This window comes from Kryptolebias marmoratus, linkage group LG13 (genome assembly GCF_001649575.2).
Source record: "Kryptolebias marmoratus isolate JLee-2015 linkage group LG13, ASM164957v2, whole genome shotgun sequence".
NCBI lineage: Eukaryota > Metazoa > Chordata > Actinopteri > Cyprinodontiformes > Rivulidae > Kryptolebias > Kryptolebias marmoratus.
The window spans coordinates 18017329-18040621 of NC_051442.1; the positions used below are offsets into that span (position 1 = coordinate 18017329).

At 36.1% G+C, this 23293-nt stretch overlaps 1 protein-coding gene across 1 annotated transcript in view; it reads left to right on the forward strand.

Annotated features, from left to right (window-relative positions):
• Positions 1 to 11: 11 nt before the first annotated feature.
• Positions 12 to 23293, forward strand: part of nlgn2b (neuroligin 2b) — an 88658-nt gene continuing 65376 nt past the window's right edge. Inside the window, exon 1 of the mRNA XM_017412598.2 lies at positions 12 to 377. The gene's annotated coding sequence lies outside the window, so the exon portion shown is untranslated. The remainder of the gene's footprint in view (positions 378 to 23293) is intronic.

The window sequence follows — 23293 nt, forward strand, 5'->3', positions numbered from 1 at the left end:
GGGGGGGGGGGAAGCGGCGCGGGGTGTTGTCAGAGAGAGGGGAATGAGAGAGGAGAAGGAGGGGGGTCAGAATGAGGTGTGCTGTCTCTTTTTTCCCCCGAAAAAGCCGGAGAAAGACCGAGAAGGTGTAGCTCCTGACGCGCGAGAGCCTCTTGAGGAAGAACCGCGATCCGAGAAGAAATGGCCTAGTTAGAACAGGAGGAGAGCGAGAGGGAGAGAGAGAGAGAGAGAGAGAGAGAGAGAGAGGGGAACATAGAGCAGAAGTAGAAGAGTCGGGTTTTTTTAGGTTGTTTTCTTTTTTTTAATTTTTTTTTTCCTTTGGATGGATGGGGCCAGCATCAACGTTGTCATCACCTGAACCCCGGCGCCTCTCTAAGGTACGTCCCTTCCCCCCGCTCTACCCCCCCCCCCCTTAAAACGAAGAGAGTCTGCTTGTAACCCGTGCGCAATATTTGGTGACTTCGCACGATGCGCACATCTTTGACGCACTGGCTGTCACAACCGGAGGACGAGGTGTCGGTTTGAAGTTGCTACAGCACGCAGCGTCTTCCCTGTGAGTGGGCAGGAGCGGATTGGCCTTGCCTGTTGATAAGCTGTCACATCTTAACATGATCAGTCTACTTTGGATAACCAGCATGCAGCAGCAGCCGCTAACAGGAAGACCCGTTTGATTGGCGCAGACCGTCAGCCAGGCTGCGGGGCTCTTCTCAGCAGGAGTCTTGTTTCCCCTCACTTGTCAGGTTATACATAATTTTGATCGTGATTTTTTTTAAAGCATATGAAAGACAACTTAAAGGGATATTCTGGCCATTTTAAAGTCGGGGTTGTGTGGAAAACTTATGAAGAATTAATAACTATCTTACCTGATGTAGATAGCTTCTTTTAGGTGACCTCAGCTCGGAGATGTAGAGTTTAAGTGCAACGGGATCGATAAGCCAATGGCTAGTCTGGATGCAGCCAGGACCGAAGTGGATTGCTGTGTGTTAAGCAACAATCTTACAGTGCAAATGCAATAAACCGGGGGTCAACAACAAAGTTTCCTCAGATGCCAAAAATTTTCATAGAGTCTGTGGGGGGCCTAGGCCTATGATGTAGAATAAATAAATAAAAGTAATGAAATATTTAGGCCTAATTAGCCTGTTGAATGTTATATGTTTTTTTAGATTTTTTTTACGTTCTAATTGTATTTATTATTTGAAGTGAGCAGTGAGTTTTCAATATTCAAAGTCTCGTTAAAATGGGTGAATTTGAAGAATTTGTGAAACCCAAGCGACTATCGCTTTTTGTTTGTTTTGTTTTTCGTTTACTGACACCTGATCGTGACTATAGACCGTGTATATCTAGACCTCTGACCTGAACCCAGAAATACAAGTTTTAAGTCTTGCCCCTTCCAAGTCAACAACAATGCCCGTGGTTGTTGTTGTTGTTGTTGTTGTTTTTCTTTCGGCTGCAAAAACGCTAGCAAGATTAGCAGCAGGAAATTCAAAATAATTCTCGCTGAAAAACAGCATAATGCAAGTCTATGATAATATAAAGGTTTCAATCATATCATTTGCATGAAACGCTTTGAAATTTTAGAGATCGAAGTTGTTTTAATGTGGTAAAATCTGTTTAGAAATGGGTCCACTCGAGAATAGTCATTATTAACTCGTCAATACCATCCGTGCTGACCCGCTTCCGAAGCTGATTTTTTGCCATATTAAAACAGCTCCACAATTAGTGGTTCAACCAACACTATTATTTTAACCTTTACATTATCATAAATATTGCATTACATGATTATTTCAGGAGAAATACGAAAATCCCATTGCATTTGGTCCCAGGACTAGCTGCCGCTGTCATCTGTGCTTGAAAATAACCATTAATTTCTATGTAAACAACCATGTATTGCAAAACCGATGGTGGTGTAAAGTAGCATTTACATAAACTACTGTTGATTTAAGGGAATCCTGGCTTCCAACACGTTATTTTATTTTGTTCAACTTAGAATTGTGTTTATAAATTTCATTTATAAACATTTCCCTCTCAGTTTATTTCTGTCAGACATAAAGACCAGTTCTCCAAACAATAGGATTCAGTATAAGATATTAAATCAATAAAACATTTACACCAAACCACACTTCAAAATGGCTGGATTAGTCCTTTAGTTTTGTGCTGCAATCCAAAACAGTGTGTGTGGCAGGCCTTGGAGTTAGAAGATGTCCTCTCTCTGATGAACAAACTCAAAACGCCCCTGAGAACCACACACTCACATTAACAAACACACACACACACACACACATGCACCCCCCCCCCTCCTATAGATGCAGATTGTGAATTAAATGCACACACTCTGATGATCCAGGAAAGGCTCCATTAATATTCAGTGGCGGTTGGGCAGAGCTCAGTTAATGGCAGACAACAGGACCTCTGTTCTGACAGGTCACTGATGAGAAATGGTGTACTTTCACTTGCAGGGGCTCGTTTTTTATTAGTTTTCATTTTAATATTTGCACGTAAATCGCAGATTAAAGCTGCACAGATAAGTTAAAACTTTGTGCAGGAAGGGGCTACAGAAGCCAAACGAGGCTTATGAAAAAATATTTGAATGAATGCTTCTCCTCTTGCACAGATGCAGTGCCTTCAGCTACAGAGAGGTGACATTTAAAATCCATCAAAAAGCTAATAAAGTGCTTTTTCAGACTTTTCTGGATAGATTTTTGTATTACCTTTGATGCTGGGGTGTTGAAATAGCTGTGATTGTTTTCTTAGGCCGGCTTCATGTCAGCCTGGTGACTGACATTTGGACTCAATTACAACAAAATGAGGCTGAACATGTGCAAAGTTAGTGCTGGCTTCAAATATGAGATACCTTTTTATTTGAATGGATTGTAAAACATATTGTTTGGTAACAAAGCAGATTTGAGGTCAAAGAGCCTGCATCTTACATTTTAAAGGAAATATTTATCCCCTGCCGATGGAAGGCCAAAAAAACCCCCAGACAATTACGTTTTTGCTTGTGTCTGTGTTTGTCTGTTAGCAAAATATTTCAAGAATTACTGAATGAATTTTAATGAAACTTTCTGAAATTAATCATTGTACGTACATCTACAAGTGACTAACATTTGGAGTCACTCAATTCAAGATAGTCGCCACAACCAACTAGCCTGACAATTCAGAAAAACATTAATAATTCAGTCCATTTTTACAGATATTTGGCTAAAATTTGGTGTGGTAGTAGCTGAGAGTCATCCCCAACAAACCCCAGCACTACACATTGCACGAGATCTTTGCTCCAAATTTTGGCTTTAACTGTCAGCATCAACCATGTTCATCTATTAGCAGAATATCTAATGAGCCACAGGATACATTTTAATTAAACTTTTTAAAAAGTTATTATTGGATGTACATCTACAACTGATTAATGTTGGGAGTCAGTCCAATTCACGATAGCGACCAGAGCTATTCGAGCATAGGCAACACAAAATGGCTATGACTCAGTCAATCTTAATTTGATGTGGTGGTAGCTGAGAGTCATTCACAACATATACTCTCAGAGTGAGATCTTGTATAATGTTGTTTTCAAGGTTTTGACCAAAACATCTCTGTTATTTCTCAACATAAGATGATATTGAAACTCTGGCATGAAAGGCAGCCGGCAAAATGCGTGTTTTCAAAGAAAGCTGGGCCTTTTATTTAAAATGGTATTCACTGGGTTATCTATTTCTGTAATATATCACATTTGTCTTTGGTTGGGATCTTGCGACAGGTGGATATGGTGACAAATAAAAGTGGTTTAACATCAAATGTGATCAGCCTTACAGCAGATAATATGTGTCCTTTATCTCTCTGTGTTTTTTCTCTCTTTATATATAAAATACACACATACATACATTTCCAGCTACTTTCTAATCTCCAACAAGAAAACACAGTGACAAGCCACCGTTAGGCGCAAGTGAAAGCTGATACTGTGGCGCGCACGTCGTCAGTGGGTTTGCAGAGAGCATATGGAGGTTAAGTGAAGATAAATGGAAAGAAAAAGAAAGAATGACCGCTTAATGGATTGGATGACAACATTAGGGGGAGACTTACAATCCAGAACACAATGTGTCAACTTCGTGTTTAATGAGGTATGTTTGGGTGCGAGGAAGGTGAGGTGTTCAAAGGGGATAGTTGTCTAACAAAAGCAGAGCTTTTCCTAATCGAGGACAGGGCTGGTGTCTGTTTGCTGGATTATTTAGAATGTTGTTATTGTTGTTGTTGTTTTAAGGTGGAACAACCTCATCACATCATTACACTTATTTTCTTTATGCGTCGGGATGTAAAGAAAGAAGTCCTACAAGTTTTACTTGTTTTGGCATCTACCTTCAGTTTAAGAAGATTGTTATTTTAATGTATTTTATTATTGCATACAAATCAGAAATACAAATAAAAAAAAAATCTTCTAGCAATTTTGATTTTAGATTTGTTAATAATTTCTACAAAATGAACTGAAGAGATAATGATAATGATTACAGAATTTAAAAAAAATACCATTGATTGTAAAATTGAAGTTTTATACAATACAAGATGGTAGATGGCAGTTTATGTTCCTCCTAAATATTTAAAGAAAAAGTTCAGACCTTTTGAAGTGAGGTTGTATGGAAAGGTTATGAACAATTATTATTTTATCTGTTTTATATAGCCCTTTGAATGACCTCTGTTTGGAGGAATAGAGTTTAATTTTGACGGGATTGACGAGCTAATGATTAATGCTTTAACCAAGCGATACAACCAGTCATAGGTTTTGGTACAAACCACTACAGTTTGTGTTAAAACCTAATAAATTGCATAAAAACTCACACTCAAAGCATTTCATGCTGAATAGTTTCATTATGCTGCAAGAACATCTAAGCAACACAGAAAAAAAGCGTAAATAGACTATTTGTATCTCGGCAATGATGAATTTACAGTTTTAGAGGTGCAAATTTTCTGTATTCACGAATAAGCTCGTTGTCTCTTTTCATTTTATTTAAACTCAAAGTGCTCTGGTGTGTGATTTTAATGGAAGACCATCAGATCCAAACTTCGCATCTATCAGAAGAGATTCTCTGTTCCAGATCAGATATTTTCATTTCTAGTGTTGGTGGTCAAATCATTGGTTTTTTTTTTCTATGCTAAGCAGTACTGGATTTTAGCAATTTTCTTTTAAACTTTTTTCTAACAAATGCTGTCTTATGATGAAGCAGTCTTAGCGTGCACCGTCTCCACAGTGCAACAGAATTTTATTTATGCGTGTCGTGCAGCAAACCTAAGAAGATTCCAGGCACAATAATGGAAATAAAACACACAAAGGATGACACTATTTGATGTCACGAGACTGAGCAAGTGCTTTGTGGTTGTTTCTTAAATTATTTATTGCATGCACTCTCAGAATAGATGTGTCAAGGATTCAAAAAGTCCACGATAGATTTATTTTATGCACAGAGCAAGTTTATGGTGTTGGGCTAATCAAAGCCCTTTGTAAGGCATCAAGGATGTTCAAGATTTGAAGGTTGAACTTTAGGATTAGATGTTACCTGTTTTTCTGTGATGTACAACACTCAGGCCTCGGCTACTCTTGTCCTTGACCATTTTCTTCAGTTTCCACCTGAGATTTTGAACTGGATTGAGATCAGGACTACTTGCAGGTCATGCCACTGGCATTATGTTTTTTTTTTAAGAAAGTTTTCATGCCCTTTGTCGTATGGTAAGTTGTATTACCATCTTAAAAAAATGAAATCCTTATCACCAAACATCCTTTCAACTGATGGAACATGAAAAGTGTCCACAATTTCAGGGTAGACTTTGGCATTATTGAGAATGTAATGACTGCCGTCTCCAAGGTGGCTTTACCTGGCGTGACACTTTTTATCCAGTCAATCTCATTTCATAATTACTTTTCATTAGTTCACTATCACTTTTGTTTGACCTTTCTGTATGTGACACCCATTTCTTTCACCCATTTCTGCCCACTTGTTTCTTGTTAGTTTTGTTGGGCATTTTCCGTTTTCAAGACATCTTGCTTTAAGTTTTCTATCTTAATGCTTTGATGAGGTCTACCATTATGCTTCCCTTTTACAACCTTCCTATTTTGTTTGCAGTTGTCCAGATTTTACACAGCGCTTACAGGGAACAACCAACATATTTTGCAGCATTCTGTGATGAGGTTTTTTTTCTTGATTTTTCATAATCTTCTACTTTGTTTCAACTGACATCTCTCACGTTAGAGCCATAATTCATGTCAAACCACTTTGTGCAGCAGCTCTCCAAGGTGTCTTTTTTTAACTGGAGACAGATTTAATCTGATGCAGTTGTTTGTTTTAGAACTGCAAATTATGGAGTGATTCCATAATTCTTTCTTTTACTGGATCTAATAAAAGCAATTGTGACTCATTACAAGAATATTTATTTTTTTTCTTTTTCTTTTTTTAAGTCCAGAAGATTGGAATTTAGAAAAATTATAATTCTGTGACATGTCTGTGAATAATTTTATTTATACAAAATTAAACAATTGAAAGAACCTCTTCCAAGAGTGGTGAGTCCATCAGTTTTGCCAGGGGTTGTGATTTAGATGTAGCATTAATTAAGGGATTTTAGTTATTTTTTAACACAAAACAAAAAATCCAACTCATTTCTGCTTTTTTTTAAAAAAGCTGTTATTATTTCTACGTTCCCTCCTATATGAACAACCCTTTCCAACAAACCTACCCCATCTTTTTATGAATCATTTCCTCCATGGTGTGTTTGCGGTGTAGCACCTGGAGCCCCGTGATTTTAATTTCTGTGTGAAGATGTTAAGTCAGACAAAAAGGAGGTTAAAGTGACCCAGCTCTCAGCCACATCACAACCACAGAGGAGAGAAAAACAGCAGAAGAATAGCTTGACCTGACCCATTATCTTTGAGCAAAGTAAGACCAGAGAAACGCCTGTGCAAATGCCATGGTAACCACCTTGTGTAACCTCCTCTGAGCACAATCACATTAATAGTTATCCATAAGCTAAACCAAGATAAGTGCCATACTGTCTTCTGTAGCCCTGAAAGACCACCGCATCAGACCCCATTAAAATATCACATCTTTTGACATGTGTTTTTTTTTTTTTTTATTAGCAGCACAGGCGCGTACCTATTAAACGTGACACAGAACCTTTTACTGAATCACGAAGCTCCACTCGTCAATTCTTCAAACACGATCCATTAAACATGTTGTAACATTTTATTCTCTGATATTTTGGGGCAGTTATGCAGAAGCTCGAGCTGGCATCCGGGCTTGGCTTGTCTTCTTGAGAAAAAATTTATGACTTTGTAGCTGTGGTAGTGTGTCATTGAACTACATTTATTAGACAGCTGGTGAGCTTTGGAAAGGTCTAGACTGTGTTGACATCAATGGGATGCATGGTTTGTTATAGCCTATATTACAATAAGTGCACAATCTTTAGTCAACTTTTTCTTAGGAATAATTTACCTGATTGGTTTTCACTGCAACACTAAAAGGTTTCCAAAAAGGTATTTTGTTCTGTCTCATTGTTAGTATCAACTTGGAAAAAAACACGTTATCACTAAGGTTTAAGGATTTGATGATTGTTTGGTCTGTTTTGGAAGCTTTACCTGGTAGTGCTTAAAGACCATAACCTTCTTTATTGGAGGCACATCTACAACTGACTACCTTTTGTAGTAAACTCAATTCAAGATGGCTACCACAACTAATCTATTTTAGCAAACACAAAGATGACTATACAGATATTGAACTAAAATTTTGTGTTGTGGCAGCTGAACATCATCCACAACCCTACATGGAAAAAAATGAATGGATTTCAGTCTTTGTTATAGTTTATCTTTGTGATAAACACACTGACCAAATACTAAATGTTGTATTAACCAACAGCTGGTGCTCGCAAAGCCTCTTTATACATTTAGACACACTGTTTCAAACAGAGCAAGCACATGCCTGAACATGATATTCTATGTATGTTTGTAAAACAGTTTTAAAAAGTGCTCATGCATATGAAACGGTTGACTTGTTGTCATGAACAATGCAACTTCTTGCTTGAAGATGCCCCCACATTTTCAGAAATGTCTTGGCATAGTCACTTTCAAAATAAAATCTGTATATAAACTATTGTATTCAGTCTTATTTGTATAATTCCAAATCACAACAGAAGCTAAATCTCAGGGTAAAAGTTCTGTTTAGGTTCAGTTCAAAATGTGTGCGCATTCCACACGTTCCTGTTTTGTTTACTGTTGATAAAGTTTGCTCTTAAGCAATAAGGCTATCTACAAAAACAGTGGCGTGTTTCAAGTATAATTACGTTATATATCTAAAACACAACTTGAATTCTAGTTTTATTATCGCAGGAGCTTTTTACTGTAAAACTATAACTTGTTTATTGGACCCAACAGTCAGCAATCTCTTGAAACGCCTATAATGAAAAAAAAAACAAAACATGCAAACAAGCCACTTTTATAGTTACCACTTTTCTATTTTATAGTCATATTTCTAAATGCAAATCAGAAAAGTGCAATGGAAACCTAACTAGTGGTTTCAAATTAAGGGACACGTACAGCTTGAGAGTTGTGAAATGTCATTCTGGTGCAGCAGTCTCGAATCAGGTTAGAAGTGATTCACATGGACAATAACAGGACATGCTGCATCTAATATCTTCTGAGCACTTAATCACATAGACAGCACAGATATTCTGAATATATTGTCACCTCTGTGGAAATGGTAATGTCCTGCGCTGGGACGCTCAGTGATGTAGAAGTCAATCAGAGTCGAGGGTGATGAGAAAAAAATCAATATAGCAATGTCATTATAAGGCTGCGCAACATTAATGAATCAGTTTTAATTCAAATTGATGACATTTTATATGAGACGGGGGGATGTGCAAAGGGGCCAGGTTTGAGGTAATGAAAACAAAGCCCCTGAAATTTACGGTGTACTACTGGGGGTGGCCAGAGCTCTTTGGGGATGACGTTTTTTTTTTCTTCTATGAAATGAACAGATTTAGCCATGAGGGGATCTTTGGAAGGCCAAATGACAACATAAGGTTGTCAGGATTTGTGTTTTCTTTGTGTTTCTTTTTGTATTTAGGATTATAGTTTTTTTTGTGTTTTTGGTTATCCTGTGTTTACTTTGGGTTTATTTCTTTTAATTTGTCTTTTGGTTGTCCTTATGTTTAGTTGTCTTTGTATAGTTTTTGCTCCTTGTGTTCCTGTTGTTCCTGTCATCATTCACTTCTTCTTCTAGAGATTACTGGTGGGTGACATCTAATGTTTAGATGTATTATCGCCATCTACCATGCTGGAGTGAGGGCCAGAATATTTTTATTTCCTAACTAAATTAAATTCTTCAATATAATCCCCTTTCTTTTAAAAAAGTAATAATTGCTTTTTTTTAATTATGTTTAACTAATACCTTACTCTCTCTTACTGTCTCAACACCATATTTCCTTACTTCTTGTTTTAATTTTTCTCTACTTACCCTATACCTCTCACAATGACTTATTACATGCTCCACTGTCTCTAAATCCATTCCACAACCACATCTACCTGTTGGATGTTTACCTACCAAATGTAATGTTTTGTTTAATCCTGTATGTCCAATCCTTAGCCTTGTCATCACTACTTGTTCTTTTCGATTTCCTCCAATCATTTCCATACTCCCTACTTTATTTTGTATATGAAATAAATGTCTCATCATTCACTTCTCTACAGCCAATCTCTTGTTTGCTTGCCACACCCATCTCCACCTGCTCCAAATTAGTAATCACTCACCTGTGCCCACTTCTTCTAATTACCTGCAGTCTTTAACACTTGGTCATTTCCTTCACTTGACCCTGGTTCATTGTCACTTCTATGTGCTGTCTGTTGTCCCTTGTGTCTTGCCCTTGTGTCTTTGCAATCCTGGTTTTTGTTAATTTTTATTATTTAGTTTTCTTGCTGCTGCCACGTCAGCCTTTCGTTTTTGTTTTCTTGTTTTTAAATAAATTAGTGTTGCCTGGAGTTCATGATGAGTCTGCATATTGGGTTCGCCTCACTAACCACATCCGACAAAGGCTAGAATTTTAAAAACCAGCACAACAAATGGTGCAGTCAATGGTTTAGACAATTCAACGAACTACACCTATTCTGTGTTTGTTTTTTGTTTTTTTTTAAATAGCGCAAGCACAATTTATGTTAGAGAATCGTGTGGTCTGTGGTTATCGCTCATGTTGCTTAACAAGCTTTTTTTTGTGATGTTATGTGGTTCTTGTTAAAAGTGCAAAGGTTTTCCCTAAAATCCGCAAAGTAGTTGTCTCGTGCTTGACAATAGGCCATACAAATCTCAAGGTCGACCTTCCATTGTTTGTTTGTTTTTTTCAAAATAACAAACAAACAAAAAAAATTAACAGAAGTTTGTAATGTAGACTACATCCCCACTACTGAACGACTTAATGAGGTCCTCTGATTTGTTCTGCCGGTATCAGCACTGGTCGAGTTCAAGAAAGATTAGTAAGAAAGAAGTAAAACTTGACTTTCTAGAAGAACTATAAGTAATAACATCTGGCCCAGTCTTTGGTTCCCAACCCTTCCACCCTCTTTTACGTCATTCTCCTGTAGGCTCTGGTGTGAGGTGCGTCCTCACCTGGGTATTGTGTCATCGTCCATCGACAATTTGCTTTTTCACTAGTCTCTCACTTTCCTAACCAGACTCTATTCTGGGCCTCTGCATGTCTCTGACTGCCTGAACCCTAAAGCGTGAGGTCCCAGTTTTGCGCTCTGAGGGCTTGAGGAGAGTTAACAATAAGCTGTGAGTGACTCAAACCTCAGAACTTATTCTAAAGTGTGGTGTGACGGTCTCATTTGGCCTTTGTCTTAGAAAAATATCTACACAACCAACTATGCTTGTAGCTGTACACAATACAGATTGCCATGTGTCATGGTAGAATAAACAGCTTCAATAATGTCACTGCACAGCTTAAACAGAGGCCTCAAGACTTCTAAATATTAATCTACTGTAATTATTATGACTCAAGCTAAAGTAAGCCCGCCTGACTGTGGGTATTATAGTCTAAAAAAATGGATGCCATTAATAGATGATACAACTCTTAAAGTGGTCTTGCTCTCAGGTGTGGTGCTAATAATTTTGGCACACCAGCACCAGTCATTACCTTCCTTTGGGCCTCCAGTATTTGGGAATAATGCAGGTTTTATAGAATCATACCTGAAAATGTAGTAATGAAAAAACATGTTATTAAAGGATGAAGGATTGTTGATCTAACATAACTTCCTAATCTTCTTAATAACTTCTTATTTTTTATTTCTTAAAAAATATTGTATTTTGTAATGGATCTCTTTAGTTAATAGTTTTTATTTGCAGTCACTGCCCCTTGAGTGATTTCCAGTCCATAGATTTTATGATGCACAATAAACAGTGCATGCACTAACATGTCTGTGGTACAGAGCCATTTTAAAACTTAACGTTAATATGAAAATCTTGGCACTGACTCTGTAGGATTTAAAAAACAGACATTTAACTCTAGAATTTTGCCACAGACAAAAATAACTAAACATCATCAATCCTCCAATAAGAACAAGGACATTTTACAATACAATTTGTTCAATTCAGGATATGTATATGGATGTTATTAATAATTTAAAAGAATATTTGAGGCATTTTGAAGAGAAGTTCTGTGGTTATAAACAATATCTTATCTGTTCTAGATAGCTCTTTGAATGACCTCAGTTTAAAGAAACAGAATTTAATTCTGACCAGATTTATGACCTAACATCTAGTCTGAATGGTGCCATAAACAAAGTGGATTGCTGCTGTGTTAAGCAAAAACCTTTACAATAAAGCTTTACACCACCGCCAGATTATCATTACAGTTACTTACATGGAATTGCATAGTTATTTGCAAGCACAAAAGAATTTTCTTTTTCGAGGAATGGAGTTGTTTTAAGATGGCAAAATCTGGTTAGAAGTGGGTCAGCTTGGATCATATTTACCTTTTACTATGATTTAATCTGACATTGTGCCAACTTAAAATGTAGTAACAGAATTAAAGTCAAAACTATGGCTTGCTTCATGCATGTTGCAGAACTCAGAGTAGTACCTACTGTAAACAATATCAAATATGTTACAAATAACCCCAATTGAATACCTTTCATTTTATTCAGCTATTCCCAGTACAGTTTCTAAGCCAACTTCCATGACATGATTGCTAGCAGTATGTCTGACAGCGTGCAGTCTCCAACTGAGTATGACGGCCTTCTTAAGGCGATGTTCAAATTTCAGCAGCCGTTTGGTGTTGCAACTGCTTTATGGACAAAGCAAACCATTTGCATTCACCTAAATAAATTATCATTGTGAGTCAGAATGCCTGCGGTGTGAGACAACAAAACCAACTTATCCTCCATGTTGACAATCTCCTCTGGCAATAGAAAGAAGGCAGGCAGCTATATTAGCTTTAGGATCGGCTGCATGACATCAAAATGACTGTGCTGCCCATTATTCTAATTGTTTGTGGTCAAACACAGTGCACCTGCTCCCCACACATTTAGCATATAATTTTTTTCCATTAGTGATTGAACCTCTCTTTTGAAATTTGCCCTGCTTACAATGAGATGTGGTTCTGTATTAGCAAATAACAACGGCAGCTCTTCTTTGCGCCATTTGTGCTCTGTCCTCACTTATATTGTACGAGGTTAAAATGGCTTTTATTATTGCTGTGTGCAAAACTATAATGTTGACTTGGCATGTGTATTCACTGAAATACGTGCTGCGTGTAGTTCATGTTTTATAGTGAAATAGGCTGAAAATTTTTCATGAATTATACATATGAAACATGTGGTAAAACACTCCCAAAGATCAAAACAAATGTACATTTTTAATATATTTGCCCTGGTTGGTGTCATTTTTTTTTTCTGATTCCTTCCTATTGGACAATTTTCTAAAATGCCAAATTGCCTTCTGCCACAATGTGCTAGATTTAATATTTTATTTTTTTTACTGGGAAATGTTCCTATTGCTGTTTTGGAAAATGGAGAAAGAGTTGTGTTAAGTTTTTAAAAAAAGAAAAATAACAAGCAAGTAAACCATTCTATATATAAAACACTTTTTGTTTAACAAGATCACCATAAGGTCATACATTTTCTATACAATTTAACTCTAAGAGCATTTGCTCATTAAAAATGCTTTTAAGAAACAAATAAAGATTCTTCTCTTAAGCTTTTTTCCCCCTCTGTTCTGTAATCGTTTTAAGCTCTGGGGAATAAACAATATGAGACATTTGAACCAATGACACTATTGAATGATATCATCTTCCAGATGGCAGGAGGTTGAACAGCGTGTGGCCAGGTGAAAGAGACTTTTTTCTTGTATCTCTCTTCAAAAATGGACTCTAAAGAGGCAGTGAGACCTCCATGACTTTTAGCCATATTCACCACTCATTGCAGGGTCTACATGTCATTCACATGGCAGTTGCCGTATCAAGAAGTGATGCAGGTGGTCAGAGTGCTCACAATAGTATCCCAGTAAATGACGGTGAGGATAAAGGGGAAAATTCTCTCATGTTTCAGTCTCCCGAAGAAATGCATCCTCTGCTGAGCTTTTGTTGTTTTTACAATCCATGTCATCAGTGAAGTGGACTCCCCAAAGTTTTGTACTGTTGACCCTCTACACAGGGTGGAGCACTGATGTCCAGGTGCCTCTATTCTAAAATCCACAATCAGCTCTTTAGTTTTGTTGACACAAAATAGACTGATGTCTCCCATCAACTCACAAGCTTAATCCACCTCAGCTCCATAAGATGAGTCCCACAATTGTTAATTGAGTTGGTTTGTGCAGAATTTGGCTGTACAGTCAGCAGTGTAAAGAACAAAAGACTGAGTATACATCCTTAAGGGAGTCATGTGCTGACTGTGATGGAAGGGTAGTTGTCCCATGTTCAGAATTATATTGGATCTTATCATTATGTTTGATGCAGCTAGGGTCCTACATCTTTATTAAAACAATGGAAGCCTTTTTAGCTGCTCTGTTAACATGTGCAGCATTTGTAGCTAACAACTCCTCAGCTGCCTGAGAAGAGACTGAGACCTGTATTTTCAAACCAAATATGCTGTTGATATAGTGAGACCACTTATTAGCATTTCAGCTAAAACTAAGTCTATGGTTCACAAATTTAAACTTGAAAATATTGTACCTGTGGTATGTAGTTGATTATCCCCTGCTGCCAAGAAAGGCAGCAGAAATGTGATTTATTGTGTCTGTGTTTGTCTGTGTTTTAGCAAAATATCTCATGAACCACTGGACTGATTTTAATGAAAAGTCTGAAAATGTAATCATTGGATGTACTACATGTACAGTCAAGTGATTGACTTTTTGCAGTCAACAAGATTTAAGATGGCTGTCACATTTCATTGACCTTACAAAACACAAAAATAGTTACAATATAGTCAAGTTTAAATATATTGAGTTAAAATTAAGCATGATGGTAGCTGACACTCATCCCTATCACACATGTCTCTCTAAAGGATTATGCAAGAGCCTAAAACTTTGACAAACCAGGCGATGGGCAATATGCATTTCTTCAAGGAATGCAGATTTAATTAAAAGTCTTTAAATAAGAGCAGGGCAGTAATTACAAATAACACAAAAGTGATGTTTTAATTTTAATTTCACTTTTTATGTTTGAATGTGATTGAATGCAAGTTTGGTTTTTGTGAAAGTCATTCAAAATAGTTGTTGTATTTTACTCAAAATGCTCTTAACAATAATTCAATATACCACTTTTTTTACTTGCACAGTCAGCACAATGAGTTCAGTTTCAATCCCACTTTGTGAGATCAGATCACTGAACCTCTTAACTGCCAGTTTCTTAAGCTGTGTTTTGTTTTAGCTTTATCAGTTTGTCCTGTTGTTTTCTAAAAAGCATAAAAATCCAAGAGACAAGTAATGGAACCAGGCTTCCATTTGTGAACAAGAAGCGTTTGAAGAAAAGCTCACACAAACAAGCTGTTAAGTTATTCCTGGGGTCCCCTGGTGACATTGCAGGAGTGGCTGCATTTACACACTTAGAGCTCTTTTGCTTTCTTTTCAGCAGAAAATGGTCCTGAGTTTCCAAGACCAGCTATCAAACTACTCTAGTTATCCCAGACTTTTGGAACACTTGTAAATTATTCATTTGTTTGGATACTCAGAACACAGCTGGACCACAGTGCATTACCACATCAGTTACAGAGCAGCAGTCAAGGACACAAGCTGAATCAACATTTAGATGCTATGTACTTAAATAAAGATCATTAGGTCACAAAATGATGATGGCAACCAGCATTTGTGGTTAAAGAAAAGTTTTTTTAAAAGTTAGTTAGTTGACTTAATAATTATTAAAAGAAGTACCTGACTTATTGAATTTTGGGAAAGTAATGGATACAGCTAAGTCGCAAGAAGGTGCACTGTGCATTTTTTTTATAATTTAAATTAAATTAAAATTATTCTTTTGAACACGTTTTTTATAAAGAAAACATTATTGCAGTGACCTAAGATGCAAAAAATTGGATTTATAATAGAACCAACCCTGAAATAGATAAAATAATATGGATTCAATCTTATTTCATTTAACAGTTTTACATTTTCACAATACCATTTTATTCAAAATGTTACATCAATCAGGCTTACAGTCAACCTTTTCATTCATTTTTATTGTAAATTATCTGTTTTCTTGCTTTTGTTTTTCTCTCCAAACAATCTAAAATGCATCATCTCAGTTTTCTTGTTTGAAATAAACTGATATATATATAATTTATTTATTTTTTGCAAATAATACTTGAAGTTGAGTTGGTTTTAGGGAGCCATGGTGAATGCTTTGTTAGTCATCACTATAGTTAAGGTGTTTGTTTTCCAATGTAAATAAGTTTGTTTGTGTTCATTTCTGTGTGTGATTTGTTTGAATTATTTTTATGCCTTGTTGTGAATGTGCTGGTATGTCAACCTGGTATTAGCAAGACATGTTTAATAAAGTGGCTGGTAAGTGTATAAATCAAATGAATCAAGCCATCCTAATCAAACTTTACTTTCAATGTTTGATTTATCCTCTCTCACCTTTAACTACTAAATATAACTTATAACCATAGTGTGGTACACCCAAAATAATTGTGTGACCACTTTTTTTGTTGTTGTTTTGCAAAATTACGAGAATTTTCTACTTTTTCTGATAGACTTTGCATTTCATTTTAATTGTTTGGGAGAAAGGACTGATAAATGCGAGCAGCATGCCTGCGTAACCTTTGTTCGTGGACGAGTGTAATGCCAGGTTGCAATAGGTGAGGCACTCCGCCCCTCACCTCAGACGCAGATTGGATGACAAACGCCGCACGTGTGTGTTCATTGCTGCTGCGCTTTTTCTGTATTCTTTCAGACTTATCACTTTGTTACCGCGGTACCAGTCCTGGGACTCGTAACAATAACTTAAACTTTGACTTTAATTTGTTTTGATAATCAGATCACACGTGCTATCATTATCCCAAATTGGCTTTTAAAAGCATCTGTCTAATAAATAGATGTATTGCTTTTGATAGTACTGGACATGGACTTATATGAGAATTCAAGAGGATATACGTGATTAGTTCTAATCACTTCTTATTTTTTTTAGGAAGGACATTGTGCCCCTAATTAGGATTAATCAATTAATGAATTTGCAGTAACAGCTACACTAATGACTGTGCCTCTCAGGGCACATGTTTCTGAATACAGTATATGTTGTAGCCAGCAGAAATTAAACTAACGAATGTAAGGTCCCACATTTTCTTGCACCATGTGTTGTTCATTGCTGGAACTAAAAATTGCAGTTGTCCTGAACAAACAGGGGTTTTAAAATGTTACAGTATTTTTGGCTTATGTGTTTCAAGTCTTTCAGAAAAACGTTTAAATACGTGAAACCAAAGCAGACTGTTGATATGTTTATCGATATACTAAAAGTAATGTTATTAATATAGTACTACACTCAAATGCCCAATTCTGACAATAGATCAGCCTAATTTTACACAATAGAACCATAAATACAGAAATAAATTTTGAAAAAAAAAAACAGCTGTTCTTGTTTGGCTATATTTTCATTAAAAAAATGTTGTTTTTTTTTAAAAGAACGAATTTGCATGCACTTCTCACAAACTCCTAACAACCTCATTAACTATTTTCTAATAATCCATTAGCAGGCTTAGATGTTGGCCTGAACAGTTGCCATTGATGAAGTACTTAATTTGAATTTATATGGTAAACAATTTATTTCTAAACATGTTTACATTTGTTAACAAACTCAAGTAAATCAATTTCTTCTGAAAGTGAAATTGAATCTTGATGAGCTAATCAGGTTTCTGTAGAAGTGAGGGTTGGTTAACCAGTCAAAGTAGTGATCTTTGGTCACTTCACTTGAATTTGGCCATTTTATGAAAGCAGCAAGTAAAACAAACATGAGTGGGATGATCATCTGAAGCTGTAAATTTCACGTTATTGTGAAGCTAGGATGTTTAATTTCAGATCCAAAACCCATGTTTACATTTTTTTTGTTTGTTTTACAGTTCTAAATAAGTTATTACTGATATTTAGGCCTGTCACAATAGCAAATTTTGCTGGGTGATTAATTGTCTCAGACATTTTTGCGATAAACAATAATATCGTTTGGAGACCATTTTAAACTGATGTAATGATAATAACATAATAGTGCAAGTACATCCTCTCAAAGATTAATGAACTTGACTTTCAGAAGAATACAACATTGGAACTGGAACACAAAATAAACAAAACAACCAAAAACAAAAATAAAATGGACTCTCTGTCTCCATTAACAAAGAATGCATGTGAATAAAAAGTAAGTACAACAAAAAAAAAATGGAAATAAAAACTACATTCAACCAAAACAGTACAGATCATGAAGTCTGTAAACTAAACTGCTCTTCAAAAAGTAAAATGCTTTAGTTTTATACAGAGAAGACGGGCAAAACTGCCAGTTTTATAAACAAAAAGTGCAAACTAACAAAAGCACAAATGCGACATACCGGCTCACAGAGGTTCAGCGGTTCGCTTCGGTCATTTGGTTTAAATCAGAAGTGCTCCCACACCGCTGCTGTTACTTGCAGCTTGAAACCAATTCCATTTTATTTTTTCCCCAAATATCAAACAGCGTTTCTTTAGCTTGCTAACTCCTCATGGGGGGTAACGCTGCCAAGGTGCAAGATGATGCGCCTTGGTTGGCTACAGCTAAGGAAAGGGGGGGTGGGGGGGTCAGTGGAGAGCACCGGAGTTGAGCCTTTTCTCATCCAGTGTCTTCAGTAGAAAGAGAGAGAGAGAGAGACACGAAGAAACAATAACGCCGATCAACCTCATTTTAATTTATCTTGCAATTAATTGATTGTGTATCGCGACATGCCTCTGATATTGTTAACCAGCTCAAGGTGCTATAGTTAGTCAAGTGCTATAGCTAGCTGCCTTTGCAGCTAATTGCGGTTGCAAAGCACCACATAATTTTATGGACATGACTGCAGTGTAGGGCTTGGCCCTGCTCGGACTAGCCATTAGCTCCTTAGTCTGGTCAGAAATAAACTCCCGTTTCTCCAAACTGAGGTCATTCACAGAGTTATCTACAACAGGAAAGATATTTACTGTTCATAACCTTTCCACAGAACTTCACTTCAGTTTGTTGGTTCAATACATACACCATGAGAAAGACTGAGTTTAGGTTCACACTGTTTTTTGGTTTGATTTTAACAAAACTAACACATAAGCACCAAGAAGTCATAAAGGTTGCAATCAAAGAAAATCTTCCTCAAACCAACCGTGGACCGCTTGCAGGATTACATCTTAATAACTTTCCAGGTAGCTCCTATATGTTGCGTCTGTGTAATTTAACTCAATTAATGGGTTTCTTCAGGAAATCTCCTCCTGTTTAAAGTCTTCTGTATTTGATTTGCCGCTCATGAATAATTTGTGCAATTTACTTCCAATCCAAACAGTTTCACAGCTCTGTTGCACAAAGCTGTTTTTGCATTCTGTTTGTGAATCACATGGCTGAAGATTCTCCTAAAGCCTTGTCGGCTTACATTTTTTAAAGTAAACTGTTCACCACATCTGCATATTTATCACATCTGTGTGTGGTGGTCTTCTGAAGACCCTGTTGTAATTGAGTGCAGAACTTAATTTGGTGGTTCATTGCCTTCTTGTGCTTGAGTGTTGAAGTTCCTCATCCAATGCATTTTATGGAAAACAACATTGGTCAGGATGATTATAAGGACAGAGTTATTGGATGACTGTCTGGATTTTACTTAAATCTGTTTTGTTCTGTTTCTACAGTAAAACACAGATACTCAGCCCTCCTGAACTTGACCAGTTCATATTTTTTGTCCTAATATTGATTTTACCTTTTACAGACATTAATGCAAATGTTCATATAAGCAGCAGTTAATCAGATTAAAGTGGCTGTAGCCACTTTCGACCTCTTGTGTCAGTATTTCTTTCATCAGCATATTGAATGAATGTCTGTGAAACTCATTGTGCACACAGAGCATTTGAAATTAAATTTCTGTTCAATTATATTTTCTGAAAACATAACAAATATACTCAATCTAGAAAATCTGAACTTTCGTCTGCAACTTTGTTCTGAAACTATTTTTGTATTTGCTGTAAAGTTTGTTACATACAAGCATCACGCCGTGATTCTCCCTGTTTGCATCCACGCTGGCTCATACTAACACACGTTTGACGTCATGAAATTAAAACGTCTGACATCTAAATCATGCACTAATTAAGACATGAAAAGAGGTTGCATAAAACAGAAACTTAGATAAAATAGTTTGAGCAAATTAAATTACAAGCTGGAGTTTGAAATTGTTCTCAGTTACAGATCTAAACTGGTGCACATCTTTAATCATTTTAGAAATAATTGTTAAACTTTAGAATTTTTTTTTTTACAGTACAATTAATGAGAAAATTGTTATAAAATTCTTTATGTGGTGTTTTAAACTTTATATTTTCTGTCCTCTGGCATTCATTTAATCTCAATTTCTGACAACCTGGTTTATTGTTGTTTGTTTGTTTTGTTTTTTAGCTAGTTAAATTGAATTGTTAGAGAACCTGAGAACTTTTGTACCTTCTATAAATTTGATGTGATCCTGGCTCATATTGGCCATTCTGTTATCTCAAGATAATCAAATTATTGTTTCAACCAAGCTCTGTTTTCTCAAGATAATGACAAATTATCTAAAAAATAAACTTTTCTTCTCTAGGTAATAAGACTATTACGGTGCGATAATGAGTAGGTCTTGTGTTACAAGCGGTTTCATCACTTAGTGTCCTTGTTGAGACCCTTGGTGATGATCTATAGCGGTAATGATCCCCAATGGATGTTCCTTATCTGACATTTTCAACTTGAATCTGTGGCCAACGTGACCGTCCTTATTACTAATGAAGAAGGATCGCTCTTGTTTATTTGTGAGCTTTTAATTATTTGTTGTAATAATGAGAAAATGAGCTTTTCTAGGCCAAAATAAAGAAGTATAATAACTCGTTATCTGGAGCAAACAAGTTGTGTTACATGAAAATGAACATTGTTGTATTGGGATAACAAGATAACTTGTTTTCCCAAATTTATGTCATGACAACAAACTTTTAAGCATTTCTTCTCTCGACCTGTCATATCAGGCTATCATATAATTAACGTTAATCATAAACTATGTAATGTGGCATATTTCTGTCCAACAGTGCATGTTAGATTTGCTTAAAAAGAATTACAAAAGTTGTGTTATGTTGTTGTTTTCTCTGCCCCACACCCCCATTGGAAGTGCTTGGCCCACTGCCTCGTTACCACAAACACAATTTAGTCAAATATATCAGGATGTCTTCCTTACAACTGATGCCTGCCTTTACTCTGCTATGGTGCAATTTACTAACAGAAACATGCAACAGCTTCCTGGTACATAACACAAAAGTCCTAAATGAAATGAAATTTACCCTCGGCTGCATATAGATTCTGTAAATTTCTTAATAAAATGTTGTTTCATGTTGTGTCCAGTCATTCCCCACCCCCAACACTCAAACACCAAAGCAGATACAAAAGCAAATGCACTATAGTTACTGTTTCTTTACAGTAAATACTTAATGTTCTGTGTTTGTCGGTGCAGTTCATGTCATATCTTTTACGTTCAGATGTATTTTTTCACATTTTTGTATGTGTTTTTCAAACCTTGACTGTCTAGACGTTGGACTGTTTGATGTGAAGTTTTCAAGGACATGTTTCCTCCTGTGACAGCACAGAATACGGCAATAGCTCAGTAAAGCCAGCACACATATCAAACTAAAAAGTAGCGTTCTTTGAAAGAATTCATATGACCCGCCGCCTTGCATGCTAATGTTTTAACAAAGATATCAGTGCAATCAATTAGAACTCGAAGTATGTGTTGGGGATGACTCTCACCTATTGTCACACCACATTTTGCCTCAATATGTATAAAAATGACTTAGTCGTAGCTGTTTTTTGTGTTTCATAAGGTTGAATAGCTGTGGCAGCCATTTTCAACTAGGTTGGCTCATAAAGTTAATCAGGTGTAGATACATCCTTTGATTTCTTTCTGAGTTTTATTAAATCCATCCACTGGTTCATGAGATATCGTGCTAAAAGACAGACAAACAAATATGCAATTACACGATTGCCCACCTTGCACAGCGGCAGGATAATTAGGATAATTCACTCAGCAGGCGTATTTGATAAGACCGTGGACTCGTATAGTTTTTGTTGTTTTTCAACACTTGTTAAGTTTTTCTTTCAGAACTGATGTCTTTGTCTCATTATTCAATATTTATCTGATACAGTTCCATCTATGAACACGGGATTTTGCTCTCACCACCCATCAATAAAGTCCCACGTAGTTGTTTATCTGTCAGCCGTTCTACTCCATCTTAATAATAAAACCCTTTCGATTAAAGAAAACCCTATAAAGCTGATTTACCAAAGTCAATAAAATTCTGAGATAAATTAGACCATATTTTAAAAAAAGGTTGATTAGATACTGTTCAAATAAATCAAGGATATTGCTTCTTAGAAACAGATATTTTCTTTTTGACAGTGGCTTATAAAATCATGGCCAACAACCTTGCAGCTTCTCCTTTGATACAACCAAGACTGAATTGGTTTGGAAATGGTTTTGGTAGCATTAAGGGAGAATGGTTACGGGAATATGTATAAGAAAATAGTGAAAAGAACTATATATTTTAAATGTCATCCAGCATATGTGTGATAAAGATGCTGATTTTATAGTTGGGGGATATTTAAACTGCGCTCATGGAGTACAGTCAGATTGGCACCACTGCTATCTGTGTCTAACATTTTTAAATATATATATATATTTGACTTTATTGTTTTGGAGAATAAACAATAAAAAGAAAGTAATATATATATATATATATATATATATATATATATATATATAATAGTTTTTGCCATTTTGTAATGGCAGCTGCTATGTGTAGGAATTGTCAGTATTAAAGAGCTTTAAGAAATTAAAAAAATAGGAACTTTATATTCAGCAACCTGTTTTCTCATGCGTACTTCTGTTTTAGCCTGGACAATTTCTCTGTTTTCATCAACCACTCCCTTCTCCTTAAAGTCAACCTCTTTTTTCCTACTTCCAACTTCATGCTTTGCTTTTTTCTAGACGTCCTCATATTTGTCTCATTTTTCCTTTTGATCATAAAACCTTTTCCTGGTTACTTTTACAATCACTCAAAAGCTCCGTGTACAGATTTATTACTGGAGTTATCCTTAAATGTGCAAAAATGCCGAACTAGTAAGTTAAATCTTGTGCATAAAATTTGACAGAGAAGAAAATCTGCTTCTCTGGTTTGTTTAGGGTAAATCAACTTTACTCCTCATGTTACCAAGCTACACAGAACAAGACTTTAAAATGTAACTCATGGAAATACTTTACATGTGAAACCTACTTTTAAACATTACCTAAATGAACCTGGTAAGTAGCTAGTGGTATTAGCTTAAAACCTCTAAGGGCTCTGTCGCGGCCTTCTTGTTTCCAGATAAGGCCGTGGGTGGTAACAGGTGGTTTGATTCTGCACGCACTTCCAACTTGCTTGTTCAAAAAAATTTTATTTCCAGCAACAAAAAAGAAATATGGATAAAAAAATAACTAAAATTCTCTTATAATTTAGATGAAAACGAAAGTTAACTTAGGTCGATTCTATAAGCTCAAAAGTGGTCAAAAAATCATTTAACAAAACCTCCCGTCTTCATACCTGACACTTGTCAAACAAAAGGC